Source organism: Schistocerca piceifrons, chromosome 2, assembly GCF_021461385.2.
Source record: "Schistocerca piceifrons isolate TAMUIC-IGC-003096 chromosome 2, iqSchPice1.1, whole genome shotgun sequence".
Taxonomy (NCBI): domain Eukaryota; kingdom Metazoa; phylum Arthropoda; class Insecta; order Orthoptera; family Acrididae; genus Schistocerca; species Schistocerca piceifrons.
Window position 1 is genome coordinate 505,965,561 of NC_060139.1, and position 21,628 is coordinate 505,987,188.

Sequence of the window (21,628 nt, forward strand, 5' to 3'; positions counted from 1 at the left end):
GAAAAAATCTCGCAATACCACTCGAAACCAGCAACATAAACACTCAAACTCTATCCTACACCTACAAGCTAGGGGGAAAAAGGCTGGCGTGTAAGGTACTATCTTCATTCTTTTTGGTAGGAAATATGCTCAACTTAATAGATGCTGGTGTTGGACAGAGAGGAGTTTAAAAAAAAATGTATTACCTGCAAGCACATAGCATCTATTGCTGTTTGACATTGGAGTTCACTACACACATGAACTAAAAATCACCCTACAGCCCAGCTAACCGAACCCTGTACACACTATCACAACTGATGGAAAAAAATGAGTCACAGTTATAATTACACTTCGAAACTGGCACGAGAAAACCACCACTCATATTGCACAGGTCAGTGCATCACATGTAGTGGGGAAAATCGTCGTCCTAAAAGACTGCAGTTGAATGTGCGTTCTTCTCCATGTACAATCACAAACTGCCGAAAATCTACCTACGCTGTTTTACGGACTGAGGGAGCTTCTACATCAGCAACCTCACGACACGTGCTGGCCACTGCCCACCTTGCCACTGCCCATCTTGCCAACACAAAGCAGGTATAGTGAACTAGGAGATAAAAGGGCAGCTTTCCCCAAATGCATCTTATTCGTCTAAAGTATAGTGGTGCAGCCGCCCCTAATGTCTAGGAGACGCCGCTGTTACAGACTAGGCAGATCCCTAACACCTCTCGTTCTGTGGTGGAAAACACTTTTGTTTAACATCACGTAGCAAGCTCAAGTAGGGAACGGACAAGAGCCACAGTCTCGTAGATAATTCACTCGCCATTGTGCTATGTATTAATTAACATCAACTCGACTCTTATAATAAAGTAACTATTAACAAAAAAACATTTGCAATGATAATAAATGTCCTATTTCCACGAAAATACAAAAAGTCCAGTTTCATTTAGATTTATGATAAAAATCGGTATAGTTTTTTTTAAATCCAGAATGAGATTTTCACTCTGCAGCGGAGTGTGCGCTGATATGAAACTTCCTGGCAGATTAAAACTGTGTGCCTGACTGAGACTCGAACTCGGGACCTTTGCCTTTCGCGGGCAAGCACTTGCCCGCGAAAGGCAAAGGTCCCGAATTCGAGTCTCGGTCGGGCACACAGTTTTAATCTGCCTGGAAGTTTCATAGTTTTTTATGTTCGACTGAGAAACTTATCCCATCTGCAAAGACCTTTGTGTGGAAACTCGAAGGAAGAAAGTAGAGGCAACTGATATTTTCATTCACAAGTACTGATGTCGGTCATGTAATAGATTCCAAATCACCCCTACAATTTACAAGGTGAAATAAGGTGTTTCTCAAGTCTAGAGAACCAGCAAACCGTGACATATTCATATACACAGACATATAGAAAATAGAGTAAACGCTCTCCAAATGTGGAATATCTGGGATGGAGGACTGGATACAATCGAGTGAAGTGCTATACTACACTTCCTGATCAGTGCATTTGGGCTAGGTGTTGGCAGCTGTACTACATTTAGAAGGAAATTTACAACACAGAACGAGAGGTTATGTCATGATCGCATCGATAGACCTGACATAAAAATGATAGAATTGCGAAAAATGACTGGAGAATACGTATAAGTTGAGCGAATATACACTAAAATGCGGGGAAATTGACGAAGTATTTGCGTGTCTTCTGGTTGGCACAGAACAAGTCTTCTATATGGGGACAAGTATATGACAGCAAGAGAAATCTGAGATTACGTCGACATGGAAGCGAAGGGAACCAGGGAAACAGTTACTTTTCTTATGTTGAGGCTGTATTGTACTATATGTCTGTTGAGGTAACAGTGATACACGCGAATTGACTACCGTATTTGGCGCTTTGCAGGAAGACAGAGAACCATCTGCCTCTAAACTTACATGCATCTGCATTAAAGGATAACAGAGAGTGGACGGGGTGCTTGATTGAGATGGAGTTGTAACGAGGTATGACTTAACGGTAGACTGATGCTGCATTCTAGAGAGGGAACAGTTGCTGCAGGTCAGTTTTCTGCTGTTCTGTCAGGCGGCATCAGTCACGTGACATAGCCAGAGTTGGACTCGTATACGGCCAAGTTTCCTGTATCTGATTCAAAGCACTGTCTACTTGCAATCGTTAGCGGCAAACCTGTCGGTCGTCAGAGGACTTCTATTTCATGTGAGATGAAACGTGACACTTTCCTCTAAACGAACTATGATTTATGCGATGTATTCCATTCCCCTGTCGCATCTTAAGTGTAAAATCGAGACTTCAGCTTCATAACTAAGATGATTCTAAGTTAGGTGTTTGTGAGGCACTACAATCCATGTGTATACATTTGCCTGACAGATGTACCATTTTCAGAGTTAGTGACGGAATGACTGATAATTTAACATGTCGGACGCTGCTGCTATGCGTTTATCTGTTCCCTTGTAAGAGGTATTCTCTGTTACTAACGATCATTTTATATAAGACTGAAGCGAGCATACTATGATGCCTGAACCATGATCAGATGTGAACAGTGGACGCTATACATATCTAGAAAGCTATAGTGTTCTTGTATCACACAGAGCCAATGTTTTAAGGAAGTAGTTTTTTTCTTTTTACGGTTCAATAACATAGTTTATCGTAGAGAAACCGGGAAGAAGGGTGTGTGTCATTCGCTTGAAACATATTTCTTATATTGGAATATTAACAGCGCTGCATTCCATATGACTGACTGGTCGGAAAATCAAGCGATCTAACATTATAGCCTGTTTTAAGTGTGGAACGTTGTAGCCTTAGGAATGCGTCTGTTTGTGTTCTTTCTTACCAATACCTTCGAGGTACTGATCCTAGACTCTAGAACAATGCTTTAAAATTGATAGCGTGGTTGATTTACATAAAAATGCTTCGAACTCTGTCTGTCTGCAGCTCTATCACACATAAAAATCTTTTCTTGTTCTTCTTAACTGTCTGCTATTACATCACAACACTTTCAAATCTGTTACTATATATCGATAAGGACTGCTAACCTAATCGACTTAGGTGCATCTCGAGAAATCTTGTGCACTTGGATGGGCGGGGACTCAGCAAGCTCCATTCATTCATAAGACATGGAATGTAGCGGTCTGCTTCTGGTCAGTTGCAGATTAAATTGGTTACGGTACTGTAGGTCGGGTTGGTCAATGACCCTGTGAGGGGGTCTTTCAGTCTCTAATTTCATCCTAAGACTGTTCTGTGACTACCATCAGCATAGAGATGGATCGTAAATTAAGCACTATGCTCGAGGTGTTAGAAACATATGTCTGGTATACTTTGATGATGTATGTGTTCGAGAATTAACAATGAATGGACATACTGCACAGTCATCTATCTACATTTGCGATTATACTCACGAAATGGAGAATGGGTTGTTTATCTACAATACTGAAATTGGGAAACATGCTGTTGCATCATTGGTTGATGTTGAAGTTCCTGTAAAATTGCTAAAGTTGTTCGCACTATCAACTGTGATGCTTATTATTTCAGTACATCCATGGTGTCTTTTCTATCCCATCCGTCCACTGGCACACTGTTGGTTACCACATAATGATTTACTGTCAACGCTTGTTTGAGTTGGAGAAAGAGTTTTGTGGAGGGGTGACACCTTCTGGGGATGGGTAATACCAAAACAATGAGGCATACATGACTGCAGTGTGAGTAATCAGACAAAACAAAACTCAGGGCCATCAGATATTCTGTCACTGTAACACATGAGTTTAAATGCAAAGGTCGTGAATCACCTTTGAACTGTAGTTTGGAAACTCTCCACAATGCCGCAAAACTCTTCCAGTTTCCTTATTTTGTAACTGACTTTTATTTAAAAATCATCCAGTATGGTGGTCTGCTATGGTAGCAGCAGTAACAACATGATTTATACCATGCAATGTCTAATTTTCTGCAAGAGTCCATGGATCATAACATGTTAATGTCAGTTTCGAACCTGACACAGACCTTGAAGTCGTGGCAGAAAAACAAAATGTATGGCTGTGTACCAAGCGTGTTACAGCAGGACAAAAAACAATGTTTCAAACAATGAGACAGGGTCACAGGGAGCGTCTCTTGCAACGTACAGTACCGTCCACAGGGTACGATCATCCTCCTGCAGTACAGGTGATGAAACTTTAAACTAATCTGTGCAGTTGATGAATACCTGTATATTTAACAAGATCGTCACATGTGCTCGATGCCGGCATGCATGCGGTACTTATTGCCGACGTATGGGAGGAGAGAGATGCGGTAAAAACCTTATCGAGCTCTCTATTGGATGAAGTTAGTGGAACTTTTATAGTTCGTAATTATTCTCTGTTGTATGATACAGAATAACGAAGATAGCATATTGGGGTGATAGATGTAAATGAGCATTGAGGGACACGGATCTGTAGTACTTGTATGTAGTTGGCGGACGCACCATAGTGCAGCAGCAAAAATCCTCCTCCTCCTCCTTCTCCCAGTTCCCGTTTCCATTGAATGGTAAAAACACAGTCTTGTCGCAGTAACGCAGCTTATCCTGTTTCTACACAGGATACAGAAGGTGGTAGATATAGTTTTCTCTGACTTCTACTCAGTTCCGACTTACATTGGAACGATCAAATGCGTAAAGCTCCAGAAATGTCAGCAGTTGCAAAATGCGTAGGTGCTATCTAAAATTTTACTGTAGCAGATAGGTTCGAGAAAGGTGATACATTTCGAGATATAAGGGTGCCAGAAAAATGATTCACTAGTGGATGTAATCGTTAAAGGATTTCTTCATAGGATCCAATGCAGGCATGTGCTTGAATAGAAAGACTTGATTCCAAATCCCAGACAGCATTTCTACCGAAAGCGTAGCACTAGAGATGTGAAACGCTAGTGTACATTTCTTACGACCTCAATCAGCACATCATCTACAACTGTTTGTGATCCTTCTCAATCAACCATCGCCTATAGCCCAGTCGATAAATCACCAAACCTCTGACATGGCATCGAGACAGAATGTGTTACAAATAGTGAGGAAAATACCTAGGGGCGGCGGCGTGAGGGAGTTGCAAATACCGGTTTCGTACCACACTCCTTAGCTGAATCACTTTCAAAATTCGGTAATTTTATTACGAGGTTGCATCATCAGCACGTGTAAATGCACTGTTGGTTTGATACTATACACTCTGGCGATCAATGTCTACATTCAGTGTCACGGTATTTGTCTGAAAAAAAAAATACCACTTCATTCAGAGGTAATGCCATACCTCTATTTATAAAGCGAGTATAGATGTTAACACGGGTATTTCTATGCACCTGAAGTACCAAGACCGTTTGTGATGGTAACAGGTTTTTGTATTTTATCATTCACTGTTTGTAAGACGATTATGCCTCGCTTTCTAGGACACAGTGGTACCACTTGCAAGAAAACTTATTAGACATGCCCACCCATCGTTGATTTTCGGTCAGTATTATTTTGTATCATCGTCAATCAGTTATTGACGAAGTATTATACTTAGTACTAGGGGAGGTGTTATAGGTTCGCCTTGAGCATCAGGCCTATAAAGTATGTGTTTATGTTCAGACATGTGCAAAGGAAATATGTCCAGTCGTAAGGAAGGCATGGATTTGACTTGGAATACTGTGATAGCAAAGGGAGGAGAAGTATGTCAAGTCATAAGAATGGTACAGATATTTATATTTCCAGAGCTATAGCCGTCAGTATTTCTCATTGTCGAATGTCGTTCAACTGAAACGGAATCCTAGCATTTAATTGTAAGTATAGCGATCAAATATATAAATATGTGACGGAATCAGTCGGATGATTCTGTCTATGCATGCTTGGCACGGCGGTAGCCATCCAAATGGAGAGGGATGTTGCAATGCAGGAATGTACTTGACTTAAGTGTGTAGTCCTCTAGACGACTGAATAGCGAACTAATACACGGTATGTGTTGGACAGCTTTCGTGATCAAGTGGAAATTTGAGAAGATTCAATATGGACGTGTGTTTGCGCTGGACCATTATTCCCTCCCATGTAAATTGTTTGGTTGACTGCTTCTTCACATTTCGGGTCTTAATTTAGTTGAGAGAACATCGATTGTGGTGTGTACACCTATTAGGTAGAAGACACTATTGCTGGATCTCTAGACATGAGCAACACCTTACTTGACTTTTTAAATTATAGGGGTGATTTGGAATCTGTTACATCACCGACATTGGTATTCACGAGTGGAAATATCAGTTTACTCTATTTTCTTTTTTCGAGTTTCCGCAAAAGGTCTTCACAGATGGGATACGTTTCTCAGGTGAATGTAAAAAACTATTCCGATTTTCCCCATAAAACTAAATGAAACTGGACTTCGTCTATTTTCGTGGAAAGAGGACATTTATTATCGTTGCAAATGTTTTTTTCTTTTTGTTAATAATTATTTTATTATAGGAGTAGAGTTGATGTTAAATAATCCATCACAGAACAGCGGGTGAGTTCTCTACGAGATTGTGTCTCTCGTCCGGTCTATACTGGAGCTTGCTATATTATATTAAGCAAAAGTGTTTTCCATCCCAGAACGAGAGGCGTTTGGGATCTGTCTAGCCTGTGACAGCGGCGCCTCCTAGCCATTAGGGGCGCCTGTACCACTATACTTTAGACGAATAAGAGGCATTTCGGGAAAGCTGCCCTTTTATCTACTAGTTAACTATACCTGTTTGCGTTGGAGAAGGGTGATAGTATGAACGCAGACGGTGCTGGTGTAGAAGCTCCCTCAGTCCTTGAATCCTGTAGGTAGATTTTCGGCAGTTTGTGATTGTACATGGAGAAGAACGCACATTAAACTGCAGTCTTTTAGGACGACGATTTCCCCAGTACATGTGATACAGTGAGCAGTGTAATATGAGTGCTGGTTTTCTCGCATCAATTTCGAAGTGTAATTATAACTGTGACACATTTTTTCCATCAGCTGTGATAGTGTGTATTGGCTTCGGTCAGCTGGTCTATAGGGTGATTTTTAGTTCATGTGTGTAGTGAACTCTAATGTCAAACAGCAATAGATGCTATGTGATTGCAGGTAATACACTTTTTTTAAACTCCTCTTATAACACTCCTGTCCTTCTGCTACTGCTATACCATAACCTCGAAGCTGGAGGCAGGTTGTGAAATAAAACTGTCTTATTAAAGCAATTATGGTATAAAGCAACAGAGCAGTGTTACCCTCTGAGAGGAATTTTGTTATGTTGACCGTGTTGTACCTAACGGAGGTGGCTTATCGGAAATGAAAGTCAGAATTACGTAAATATTTGAACAGTAACAAACAAAATTTTGCCTATCTGCAGTGTTTAACGTATAAAGAAAACGGTCGCCAGCCTAACTAGGCAAGAGAATGATTAACATTCTCGTTCAAGAAAATTAGTTATTAGTAATTTTAACGGATAAACATAACCTATACTTTGTCACACGCGAGTGCAATGAACTCTGACACATACATATGTTTACGGTAAGATTGAAACTAACAGTTAGAGCAGCACAAACTATTTGCAAAATTATAACAGATACCGAAACACACTAATACTTTCAGGGCTTACACAAACTGAATGGTCTTTATAACGTTATTACTATTCAATGCAGAATCATTAATTGGATATAGGTTAAGTCTGTCTCAGTTAAATACTTTACTATTTAAAATGATAGTTAATTGGAATCCACTAACAGGTTGCTTCTCACTATCATTTGAATAAAGATATTATGGTTTTCCTAATTAGTGGTCTTTCCGTTACTTGTTACCGAGCATTAACACAATAGACAAACTGTGGATCCTGTTATACTATTAATATGTACTTCTAATACACAAGAGAGACAAACAGTTAGCAAACATGAGTATATAACGTTTCACAACTGCAGTTTTCCACTTTTACTACCGTGAGACACAAAATTAACATATATGTAAGATACTGACTCACCTTCTGCGATTTACAACAGGCAGTAATGTGATCATTTACTAAACAAAACTTTATAAGCCTCAGTCTTAAGAACTTTTAATTTGAAGTTGGCGACAACACATGAATAAGCAGTTTTACTAGGAAAATTATTTTTATCAAGCATCATTAACTTTAACTCACTCTCTTGCCACATTAACTTTAACTTTCTTTTTACTATGTGCAAGAGGCATCAATTAGCAAAACACTGGGCTTTAATGTCCTTTCAGTTAAGACATTCGGAAATCACTTTAGTTCAAACGGAGAGGAACCTGAGAGGTGTTATGATGAGGAGAAAATTCAAGGTAGGTACATAAATTCAGATATAAATTACCTTATATTTAAGCACATTAACACATCCATTAAGCTGATCCTTCACTGTACATCATTATAGCATTCCGATGCAATGATTGTGCAATGTGGTGGCAACTGCATGCTGGTAGGTGGAACTGCAGGTAGAACTGCTGGACTCTGTCATTTCTTGGTGGCGATGATAGATACAAATTCCAGAATAGTTCCAGCTATTTATCCATCCATCCGAGGCATTGGAAAGCGGCAAGAAAAGCCTCTCTCGGAACCAGCACAATATGAAACATTTTACATGGCAGTGCACAGTTTGGTAGCTCGTTCCCGACTCGTAGCTCGTCCCCGACTGACTCTTGTTCCACCTTTTCTACCTAGGCCAACCACAATTTGCGCGCGCTACACAGTTCAGTTCCCGAGGGGAACCACAACAACTTTTACATACGGAATAACTAAGAACCCTAAGTGAGGATCAGCAGTTCACATAACAGCAAACAAATACAATAAATAATACAGAACATGTGCACATATTGACATTTCTACCAGAAATTATTCACACAAAATTACAATTATATACAGTAAGTTTTGTTCCCTCCAAATGGGACAAAGAATTTAAATGACAGGTACACTACTTTGCATAGAACCAAACCATGACGTCAAAGTTTTTACAAAGAAAGGAGTGTACAATTATGTGTTATTGATTCAAACAAACACATTTACAGAATCACAACGATGTAATATTAAATAAAACAAAAGCAAAATAAATCAGTAGAGTTTTAGAACTATGGTGTTACACTCTCTGTCCAACACCAGCATCTAGTGAAGTTGAGCATATTTCCTACCAAAAAAAATAAAGATAGTACCTAGAATGAGATTTTCACTCTGTAGCGGAGTGTGCTCTGATATGAAACTTCCTGACAGATTAAAACTGTGTGCTGGACCGAGACTCGAACTCGGGACCTTTGCCTTTCGCGGGCAAGTGCTCTACCAACTGAGCCACCCAAAAATGACTCACGCCCCCGCCTCACAGCCTTACTTCTGCCACTTGCCCGTCAAAGGCAAAGGTCCAGAGTTCTAGTCTCGGTCCGGCACACAGTTTTAATCTGCCAAGACAATGCCTTACACCCCAGCCTTTTTCCCTCTAGCTTGCAGGTGTAGGGTAGAGTTTGAGTGTTTATGTTGCTGGTTTCGAGTGGTATTGCGAGATTTTTTCCCAGCAGTATAACACCAGTTGTATGGTATTATCAGTTTTTGCGTTGTATTGCGATTTTAGGCCGTCCTTATAGAGCGCTATAGATATAGCTGCGATCTTTGAGATTAATTATGTAATTAGGATGGATATTTGCGGCAGTTTCCAGACAAAATAAATAAAACACACACATCTAAACTTCTTTTTCTGATTCTGGACAGTAGAATAAGGTTTCGAGTCGCTGATAAGTTGCGTTTTTTATAAGGACTGAGTGTTTGTGCACTGCGTTATTTTCGGGTGTTTAAATGTTGCGAGCGTGTTTGCGTGCATTATTTCGGTGATCTATGAGTAGTTTGTACGTCTGTATGCTGTGTATTGGATTATTTCGATAATTTACGAGGTTTTTGCATCTCTGCTCATCAGTCTACTGCATTATTTATGAGTAGTTTCCAGGTCTGTAAAATGTGTATTGTGATCACAAGCACATAAGGGTGAGTGTTTTGTATCAGTGTAATAAATAAACTACGTGAAATCTGTCCCTAATTAAAATGTTTCAGAAATAAATAAAGTACACTCCTTCTTCTCTCCAGCAGCCCACAACAGGCTGATTCCTTTTCCCGCCAAAATGCCCTCCAGACTGACAGGGGGGATGAGGAGGCTGGGGCACACTTGCAGCTGAGAAATACACGTGACGTCATCATGATGTGGTGCTTCCAATGGACTGCACTGCAGGATCACATGACCTATCATGGCGCGCTGTAGCGGTGAACTTGCGAGCTAGGTCTGTTCTTTGGTCCGGTGGATTGGAGGCAGTTGTCTCTTGTGTGGTGAGAACTTATACGTAGGTTTTAGAAACGACAGACATTTCGAGCAGCGACAGATGTTGCCATGTGTTGTGCAATGCATCTTTAATGAAAGCATTTATTTGAAGGACCATATTCTTCCTCTTGATATGTTCATGCATTAATCAACACTTCCATTCTTCATACGATGGGCTGTGGATGCACTGCTCGGCTGAATGAGTGGATAATACAGCTATTAAAACTCCCCCTGTCTAGCATCACCGTTTCCTCATGCTCCTTCCACACTGACAGCTCAACAAACACTGATATCTCAGCCTCTTGTGGTGGTAACACCAAACTAAGCTAATGATGCTGTAGGCAGGTAATAAATTTCAAATTTATATAAATTTAAGCAAATTTAAACAAATTATATTCGAATTGAATGACATCGTGAGCAGTCTCTAGTGGGGGCAACGCTGTACTAACTCCCCTCAGATGCTGGAGTAAGCTCTTAGAGTAAAATTCCCTCCAAATTCGAAATTACCACCCATTTTCCAAGAAGATGACGCACCATCATGCAAAAAAGTCAGGAAGTGAGGGGGGGGGGGGCGATCCGTAGAAGCACACAATTCAATTTCCCTTCACAATTCAAACTTCCCACCATAGGGGCATCGCAGGTGGGTGTTGCACTTCCCCACCAAAAGCCGCCATCTTGGATAATAGCACTCGTGTCATCAGCTAACGTCCAGACAGCCATCTTCGATGACGTCTGCGGTGACTCCACGGCCGGTTTTTGGGATAACGGTACTCGCGTCATCATTTGACGTCATGGCCGACTTCTCGGATGACGTCAATTTGGTGGCACCGATGTTGTTACACCACTCATATTCTTGGGGAGCTTCACTTTTCTCGTCAGGGTCTTTATATGCATCAGAAACTGAAAAAATTTCTGTATCACTTCAGGTAGCACACGTGTAAATAAATAAAGTATTCGAAAAAATGCTATTTAATACGCTCGGGATTTAAGTTACTTGATGAAAGTAACAACAATGAGAATATGTAAAATTAACTTCGCTACAAATGACCGCAAGGGGTTTCCTATCTTTTGTAAATTACGATGAATTATCTCTTGAACCCCTGCCGTGTGAATTAAAGCGCCACTTCCCGGACGGGGATGTTCACTAGCCACCGATCGAATCCGCTCGGCATATTGACGACGAGGGTGGGTGTGCTGCACAGCGTGGATGTGGGTTTTATGCGGTTTCCTACATCTTACTACGTTAAAACCTGGCTGGCATCTCAGCTACACAATTCAGAGACAATTAGACAAGTTTCGCTCATTTTCGCATTCACAATACAACACCGAGACAGTTCTGGTACGCCTGCTGCGTTCTTTGGGGTGGCAGGGTGGCGACAGGAATGGCATCAGCCCATTCTTTAAATTAACCATGCGAAATCCGTCAATAACCATGCAGATGTTGCAACTATGTGGAACAAAGGCATAAGAAAAAGAAGAAGAAGTTGGATTTTCTCTCACCTAAGGAAACTGGGGTGTGATCGTCTCGTCCTGGCAGCTCAAAACTGGTAGTATAGTCGTCATTAATAATTTTCGTGGGCACTGGTCTAGCTAATGCTGAAGGGAAGTGTTATATTTACAAAATCCTTTTGATCGAAGCATCTGCAGTTAGCAATGTAGATTGAATGTGATTCACTAAGCAAACGGATGGTACTTGCCGACGTCACAGTAATTGTTAATCGTTTCTGACAGCAGTTCAAACTTTGTATTTTCAAAACTAATTATAATGAGAAACATTTCGAGTGTTTCAGTCCGTGATGTGCCCCAGAACCTTTTCGCTTGTTAAACACATCGCTTCATAGCCGCAACATTATAATGCTTCAATTGTTATTTCGCGAAACGTTAGACTGTGGCAAAAAATTCATTCTTGTACCACAAAGTTGAAAGGTGGAAAGTCTTGAGGCCTTGCCTCATTTTTATTATTGTTATGACGTTTAATGAGATGGATTGACAATAGTGGCGAGCGCGGTCCCCGCTGTCTACTCGCACTGCGTAATTAGAGGTCGCTGGTCATTCCTTCAGTTGACAAAGATTCTGTGAGCTCTCTGTGCCGCTGTTTTGTGGCAAGAGACGCGCTGCTCAGTGTTACCGGAATGCCGCCGTAATGAGCCGAATTCTGGGAAGGCGGAAACTGCCGGCCTCCGATAGACTGGTGGAGAGCACGTGAGGCCTGGTAGCCGCTTTCACGTCAAGGGAGGTTTTCGCAAAGACCGGGGCAAAGCCACGGGGAGTCGCCACGCAACCAGCAGTGACGTGCTGCAAACGCAGTATGGCGTATTGTTACCAGTGCTACCCGGAGTGCTTTTATGACTTTCAGGCCCTCTCGCGCGACATGCCGGTGCCCTCCAAATTGTTCCCTGTCAGGAGAGAAACTTTTTTGGCATCTACAAGTACTTGCAGCCCGAGTACACGAGGACCTTTTTCTTTTTCAGAGAACTATATCTGCTAGCATTGTAAAACTTTTCTTCTCTGAATCTCAGTGCCACACTGGTGGATGCCCCACAAATCGTCATAGACACCACCAATGTTTTTTTTGTTTTTTTTTTTGTTTTTTTTTTTTTGTTTTGGAATCTAAGTTCCCACACCAAGTGCTTTCCCATGTGCACCAAAAAGAAGCGTCACTATTTGGAACCAGACTGTCAGAGACGTACAATAGCGTCAGTAACCTTTGGCTACAAGTCGGTATAACAAGAGTATATTGTGAGAATGACCTTTAGCCGTCTCCTGGAGGGAGACTGCGCGCGAACTTTTGATAATACGATTAGCGCGAAGGAATCTCGCAGCGAGCCATTGACAGGATGAGTTTTAGAGGTGCTCCATGTGCAGCATATTTTGGAAGAAAGAATTTGGAATGATTTTTAGGGGAGTTCATATGGGGATGGCGTGATATACACATAGGAGCGTTGACCCGGAGACACCGAGAGAGGAAGTTCATTCGGTTATGGTGAGCAGGTGAGTTCGTCTGCGGACGGCTATGGAGGTGAAGCCAGTATTCGAACCTGAGTAAGGATGCCCTGGACCCAGACTTGCAGATTTTTCGCAGTGCCAAGCACGGGGTTCACCCGCGATGGGCCGCTTCTATGGTGAGCATCTTTGCATTTCCTGTACTTACGAAATTTACCGGTTTTGTTTCATACCATCAGTGGCGTCTTCATTCGACATGCGGCAGTATTTGTTCAATTAATGCGTGCTGCACACATTCAGCTTAATGGTTCACGGTCAGTGTCACGTAAGACAGAGTCAGTCAGATAATGTTACCATTGGTACACAAAGAAGGAGACGTCGCGTAGAGAATTCCATCGTTCATTCAACTTTGCCAACCGATCATTACTATTGACATAACTGTGATTTATATATGTTTTATTAACTCTGTAGTACTTACTTTTAACATCATTTTCCATGAAAGTTTCTGTTGTAATAAATCAGTCGTTTCAAAGAATAGCCTTTCTTATGTAAACAGAAAATATACCTTACTTCCTCTCCCCATGAACCATGGACCTTGCCGTTGGTGGGGAGGCTTGCGTGCCTCAACGATACAGATAGCCGTACCGTAGGTGCAACCACAACGAAGGGGTATCTGTTGAGAGGCCAGACAAACGTGTGGTTCCTGAAGAGGGTCAGCAGCCTTTTCAGTAGTTGCAGGGGCAATAGTTTGGATGATTGACTGATCTGGAATTGTGACATTAACCAAAACAGCCTTGCTGTTGTGGTACTGCGAACGGCTGAAAGCAAGGGGAAACTACAGCCGTAATTTTTCCCGATGGCATGCAGCTTTACTGTATGGTTATCAGGAGAAAGAAAACTGGAATTCTACGGATCGGAGCGTGGAATGTCAGATCCCTTAATCGGGCAGGTAGGTTAGAAAATTTAAAAAGGGAAATGGATAGGTTAAAGTTAGATATAGTGGGAATTAGTGAAGTTCGGTGGCAAGAGGAACAAGACTTCTGGTCAGGTGAATACAGGGTTATAAATACAAAATCAAATAGGGGTAATGCAGGAGTAGGTTTAATAATGAATAAAAAATAGGAGTGCGGGTAAGTTCCTACAAACATCATAGTGAACGCATTATTGTGGCCAAGATAGACACGAAGCCCACACCTACTACAGTAGTACAAGTTTATATGCCAACTAGATCTGCAGATGATGAAGAAATTGACGAAATGTATGATGAGATAAAAGGTGACTGCAATTCGCGAGTAGGAAAAGGGAGAGAAGGAAACATAGTAGTTGAATGTGGATTGGGGGAAAGAAATGAAAGAGGAAGCCGTCTGGTAGAATTTTGCACAGAGCATAACTTAATCATAGCTAACACTTGGTTCAAGAATCATAAAAGGAGGTTGTACACATGGAAGAACCCTGGAGATACTAAAATGTATCAGATAGATTATATAATGGTAAGACAGAGACAGGTATTAAATTGTAAGACATTTCCAGGGGCAGTTGTGGACTCCGGCCACAATGTATTGGTTATGAACTGTAGATTAAAACTGAAGAAACTGCAGAAAGGTGGGAATTTAAGGAGATGAGACCTGGGCAAACTGATTAAACCAGAGGTTGTACAGAGTTTCAGGGAGAGCATAAGGGAACAATTGTCACAAATGGGGGAAAAAATACAGTAGAAGAAGAATGGATACCTTTGAGGGATGAAGTAGTGAAGCCAGCAGAGGATCAAGTAGGTAAAAAGACGAGGGCTAATAGAAATCCTTGGATAATAGAAGGAATACTGAATTTCATTGATGAAAGGAGAAAATGTAAAAATGCAGTTAATGAAGCACACAAAAAGGAATACACACGTCTCAAAAATGAGATCGGCAGGAAGTGCAAAATGGCTAAGCAGGGATGGCTAGAGGACAAATGTAAGGATGTAGAGGCTTATCTCACTAGGGGTAATACAGATACTGCCTACAGGAAAATTAAAGAGACCTTTGGAGAAAAGAGAACGACTTGTATGAATATCATGAGCTCAGATGGAGTATATAGACGGTCTATACAAGGGCAATGTACTTGAGGACAATATTCTGGAAATGGAAGAGTATGTAGATGAAGATGAAATGGGAGATACGATACTGCGTGAAGGGTTTGACACAGCACTGAAAGACCTGAGTCGAAACAAGGCCCCGGGAGTAGACAACATTCCATTAGAACTACTGACGGCCTTGGGAGAGCCAGTCCTGACAAAACTCTACCATCTGGTGAGCAAGATGTACGAGACAGGCGAAATACCCTCAGACTTCAAGAAGAATATAATAATTCCAATCGCAAAGAAAGCAGATGTTGACAGATGTGAAAATTACCGGACTATCAGTTTAATAAGTCACAGCTGCAAAATACTAACACGAGTTATTTACAGACGAATGGAAAAACTGGTAGAAGCCGACCTCGGGGAAGATCAGTTTGGATTCCGTAGAAATGTTGGAACACGTGAGGCAATACTGACCTTAAGACTTATCTTAGAAGAAAGATTAAGGAAAGGCAAACCTAGGTTTCTAGCATTTGTAGACCTAGAGAAAGCTTTTGACAACGTTGACTGGAATACTCTCTTTCAAATTCTAAAGGTGGCAGGGGTAAAATACAGGGAGCGAAAGGCTATTTACAATTTGTACAGAAACCAGATGGCAGTTATAAGAGTCGAGAGACATTAAAGAGAAGCAGTGGTTGGGAAGGGAGTGAGACAGGGTTGTAGCCTCTCCACGATGTTATTCAATCTGTATATTGAGCAAGCAGTAAAGGAAACAAAAGGAAAATTTTAAGTAGGTAATAAAATCCATGGAGAAGAAATAAAAACTTTGAGGTTCGCCGATGACATTGTAATCCTGTCAGAGACAGCAAAGGACTTGGAAGAGCAGTTGAATGGAATGGACAGTGTCTTGAAAGGAGGATGTAAGATGAACATCAACAAAAGCAAAACAAGGATAATGGAATGTAGTCGAATTAAGTCGGGTGATGCTGAGGGAATTAGATAGGAAATGAGACACTTAAAGTAGTAAAGGAGTTTTGTTATTTGGGGAGCAAAATAACTGATGATGGTCGAAGTAGAGAGGATATCAAATCTAGACCGGCAATGGTAAGGAAAACGTTTCTGAAGAAGAGGAATTTGTTAACATCGAGTATAGATTTAAGTGTCAGGAAGTCGTTTCTGGAAGTATTTGTATGGTGTGCAGCCATGTATGGAAGTGAAACATGGACAACAAATAGTTTGGACAGGAAGAGAATAGAAGCTTTCGAAATGCGGTGCTACAGAAGAATGTTGAAGATTAGGTGGGTAGATCACGTTACTAATGGGGAGGTATTGAATAGGATTGGGGAGAAGAGAAGTTTTTGGCACAACTTGACTAGAAGAAGGGATCGCTTGGTAGGACATGTCTGAGGCATCAAGGGATCACAATTTAAGCATTGGAGGGCAGTGTGGAGGGTAAAAATCGTAGAGGTAGACCTAGAGATGAATACACTAAGCAGATTCAGAAGGATGTAGGTTGCAGTAGGTACTGCGCGATGAAGAAACTTGCACTAGATAGATTAGCATGGAGAGCTGCATTAAACCAGTCTCAGGACTGAAGACCACAACAACATTTAATAATATTAGTTCTTTGTGGGATATTAGATGTTAGCTATAATTGTGTCACAAGTTGCCGACTTAAAATTCACTAATAGGGCAAGGTAAAGTTAATAAGCGTTCGGATAGTCTGTTGTGCACGGATTTCAATAATGTATCTCAAGGGTGGTTCTGAGTCTGGGGTCATTCCTGTGGGGAAATTAATCACCGGTATCTTTCACTTTCCCATTCAACCGTGACATCTTGTAAACTCACAATCTGTATAAAAAGCATTCATTTTGGTACAACTGTCTCTTCGCTGTCCCGACTGATTTCTTTCACCTAATTAGGTTGGGAGTAGAGCTGCATTCTACAAAAGCTACAACTCAGTGGTTTTGATACACTACATAAATATCATTAGTAAGTTGTAGGTTTACCGGTACTATTGGTTTTGAAAGAAACATAAATGATTGTGTAAGACAGAAAATTGGAGCCGAAGACTTTTTTTTCTTTGTTTTCCACATAATTAGAATCGCACATCGTTCAGAGTAAATTCATTGTTTATTTCATATCCTTACTGAATATAAACCGCATTTTAGCAATCAGGAAAACTACCGTAGTGTACGCTTACTTATGGTAGTGTACGGTGATTTTACAACTCTAGTTACAACACAATAAGTTATAATGAAACGATTATATTGTATATATACAGTACTGACCATTAAAGTTGCTACACCAAGAAGAAATGCAGATGATACACGGGTATTCATTGGACAAATATGTCTTACTAGAACTGACATGTGATTGCATTTTCACGCAATTTGGGTGCATACATCCTGAGAAATCAGTACCCAGAACAACCACCTCTGGCCGTAATAACGGCCTTGATACGCCTGAGCATTGAGTCAAACAGAGCTTGGATGGCGTGTACAGGTACAGCTGCCCATGCAGCTTCAACACGATACCACAGTTCATCAGGAGTAATAACTGGCGTATTGTGAAGAGTCACTTTCTCGGCCACCATTGACCAGGGGTTTTCAATTGGTGAGAGATCTGGAGAATGTGCTGACCAGGGCAGCAGTCGAACATTTTCTGTATCCAGAAAGGCCCGTAGAGGACCTGCAACATGCGTTCGTGCATTATGCTGCTGAAATGTAGGGTTTCGCAGGGATCAAGTGAAGGGTAGAGCCACGGATCGTAACACATCTGAAATGTAACGTCCACTGTTCAAAGTGCCGTCAATGCGAACAAGAGGTGATCGAGACGTACCATCACGCCGGGTAATACGCCAGTATGGCGATGACGAATACACGCTGCCAATGTGCGTTCACCGCGATGTCGCCAAACACGGATGCGACCATCATGATGCTGTAAACAGAACCTGGATTCATCCGAAAAAATGACGTTTTGCCATTCGTGCATCCAGGTTCGTCGTTGAGTACACCATCGCAGGCGCTCCTGTCTATGACGCAGCGTCAAGGGTAACCGCAGCTATGGTCTCCAAGCTGATAGTCCATGCTGCTGCAAACGTCGTCGAACTTTTCATGCAGATGGTTGTTGTCTTGCATACGTCCACATGTGTTGACTCAGGGATCGAGGCGTGGCTGTACGATCCGTTACAGCCATGCGGATAAGATGCCTGTCATCTCGACTGCTCGTGATACGAGGCCGTTGGGATCCAGCATGGCGTTCCGTATTACCCCCCTGAACCCACCGATTCCATATTCTGCTAACAGTCGTTGGATCTCGACCAACGCTAGCAACAACGCCGCGATACAATAAACCGCAATCGCGATAGGCTACAATCCGACCTTTATGAAAGTCGGAAACGTGATGGTACGCATTTCTCCCCCTTACACGAGGCATCACAACAACGTTTCACCAGGCAACGCCGGTCAACTGCTGTTTGTGTATGAGAAATCGTTTGGAAACTTTCCTCATGTGAGCATGTTGTAGGTGTCGCCACCGGCGCCAGCCTTGTGTGAATGCTCTGAATGGCTAATCATTTGCATATCACAAAATCTTCTTCCTGTCGGTTAAATTTCGCGTCTGTAGCACGTCATCTTGATGTGTAGCAATTTTAATGACCAGTAGTGTACATTAAAATCACAGTCCACTCTGCTCAGCAAAAACCGTACACCTGGCGAACACCCTCCAATGCTATCAACAAGTCGTATTTTTCAACCACTGATGTCAGGCTCCTGCACTGCAGGGAGCCGTGCCAGCACTAGCCGCAGCGTCCAGTTGCAGAAGTACTTCGGTGGCTGGTACACGTATTCCTTCCCTGGCTGGAAAGGATGTCCGAAGCTCAGGCCATAACACACCGTTACTTCTACCAGTATTCCACTCCCACCTTCCGACCTTCACAATTTTCCAGTACTCTTTGCGGGTCTAGTACTCGTGGAAGATACAAGTCCTGCAAGGTACGCAGGACACCTTTGGGAAGTTTGGAACGTCTTAGTTGCCAGTGGAATTACTGATGTGTGGGCAGATAATGAGACGTACCTGGATAGCTCCATAGGTGAGACCATTGACCACGGAAGGTGCGGTTCTGTTCAAAAATGGTTCAAATGGCTCTAAGGACTACGGGGCTTAACATCTGAGGTCATCAGCCCCCTAGACTTAGAACTACTTAAACCTATCTAACCTAAGGACGTCACACACATCCATGCCCGAGGCAGGACTCGAACCTGCGACCGTAGCAGCAGCGCAGTTCTGGACTGAAGAGCCTATAACCGCTCGGCCACAGCTGCCGGCTGCGGTTCTGCGATCATCGCACATTCTATACCAGTATTTGGTATATTTTATGAAATTTTTTAGAGAGTTTATTGATTAGTGTCACGTGTATGTGTTATATTGCTGTAGCCACCTCTCATATAGCAGTGTCCAGCATTTTAGAGTAGTCTTTGCCCGCTAATAACGCTTTCTGGAATGGTGATAACTACTTCGCGCATGCGCTTGGCGTAACACTACAGTAGCAAGTAAATAGTTACGGCAGTGGGTCGGCATTGCTTTCTAATCTGTCTAACGTATTCGAGCAGCAATCTGCAGTTGTTTGCTGCTGCTGCTGCTGCGATGATGATGATGATGATGATGATGATGTAATGTATGGCAAGATGTGGAAGATGAGTAAATGCAGGATGTACAAGATGACTTAGATAAAATTTCTGGATGGTGTGAGGAATGGTAGCTGTCTCCTGAATGTAGACAAATGTAAGTTAATACGGATGAGTAGGATAAATAAACCCGTAATGTTCTGATTCAGCATTAGCAGTGTCTTGCTTGACAGTCACATCGTTTAAATATCTGGCCGCAACACTGGGAAGCATGTGTGAGGCCTGTGTTAGGGAAGGCGAATAATCGACTTCGATTTATTGGGAGAATTTTAGGAAATTGTGATTCACTGTAAAGGAGACCGCATTTAGGACGCTAGTGCGACTTATTGTTGAGTATTGATCGAGTATTTGGGATTTCCACTAGGTCGGGCTAAAGGAAGACACAGAACCAATTAAGAGGTGGGCTGCTAGATTTGTCACCGGCAGGTTCGATCAGCATGCAAGTGTTACGGAGATGCCTCGGGAACTCAAATGGGAATCCTTGGGAGGAAGACGGCGTCGTTTTCGTCGAACACTGGTGAGAAAATTTAGAGAGCCAGCATTTGAAGCTGACGGCAGAACGATCCCACTGCCGCCAACATAACGGCTCATATGGAGGCGTATCGACTGTAGTTTTTCGCTCGTTCTGTCTGCGAGAGGAACAGGAAAGGAAACGGCTAGCAGTGGTACAGGATACCCTACGCCAAGCACCGTACGGTGGCTTGCGAAACATTTATGTAGTTGAAACTATTCATCCTGGGTTCTTACGGCCTTCAAGTTTCAGTGTGACGTGGTTAATGTCATCTTCTGGCATATGGTATGTTGCTAAAACTGCGGGGAATTAAAAGACTTAAATGAGCAATAAGTTCAGTAATAAATCGTATCGCCTGTGACACACCAACTGTTCCTAGCTGAACCGGTCGCTCTGCTTTCTAAAATTACCAGCAGAAGAAAGCACAATTATCAGTAGAAGACCCTTGAGATGAAGAGGAGTGGGGCGGCGTCTGCTGAATGGAAGCAAACAATACCCTAGATTGTGGCTAAGCTATTTCTCGTTAATTCGTTTCTTCTACAGGAGCTAGTTCCGCAAGGTATGCGGGAGAACTATTGCGAATCTTGGAAGGCACAGGAGAGGTAATGGCGCAAATAAACTGGTTGGATCGAGAGCCTTTGCTCATTCAGTAAAGGAATTGCCCATAAAACTATGATTACGCATTCGAGTACCGGATATAATCTTCAAGGAACTTCCAAAGCAGCACATCGTTGCAGATTCGTTCTAGAAGAAAACAACGTAGACCAAGTGTGCAGCCTTTAATTGTAGTTGGCACTGAAGACAAAAATCTTTTCTAGTTATTTGGTCGTGACGCCTTTGATTCGTTCATAATACTCACCGTCGAACAAGAAAATGACTTCAGATGGTGCCTAAATGTTTCTTTCAAGCAGTTATCGAGCTTTCCCACAATTAGTTCCTAGGATTCAGAAAGTGGGACTCTCGTAAGTATGGAGACTACATCGAAACCTGCCATAATATCTGTATCCCAGAGCTGCAAATGAATGGGGGTGCTGTAGTAGGGCGGTGTAGATAGCGCCGGTTTAAAGCAAAAAGGACACAAGGCGCCGCTTGTGGCACCAGAGGCGCCACGGTAATTGTACGATTCCCATTTAAAAGAACAGTCATTTATTCTTCAGTTTCAGTTGCACATTCTTAA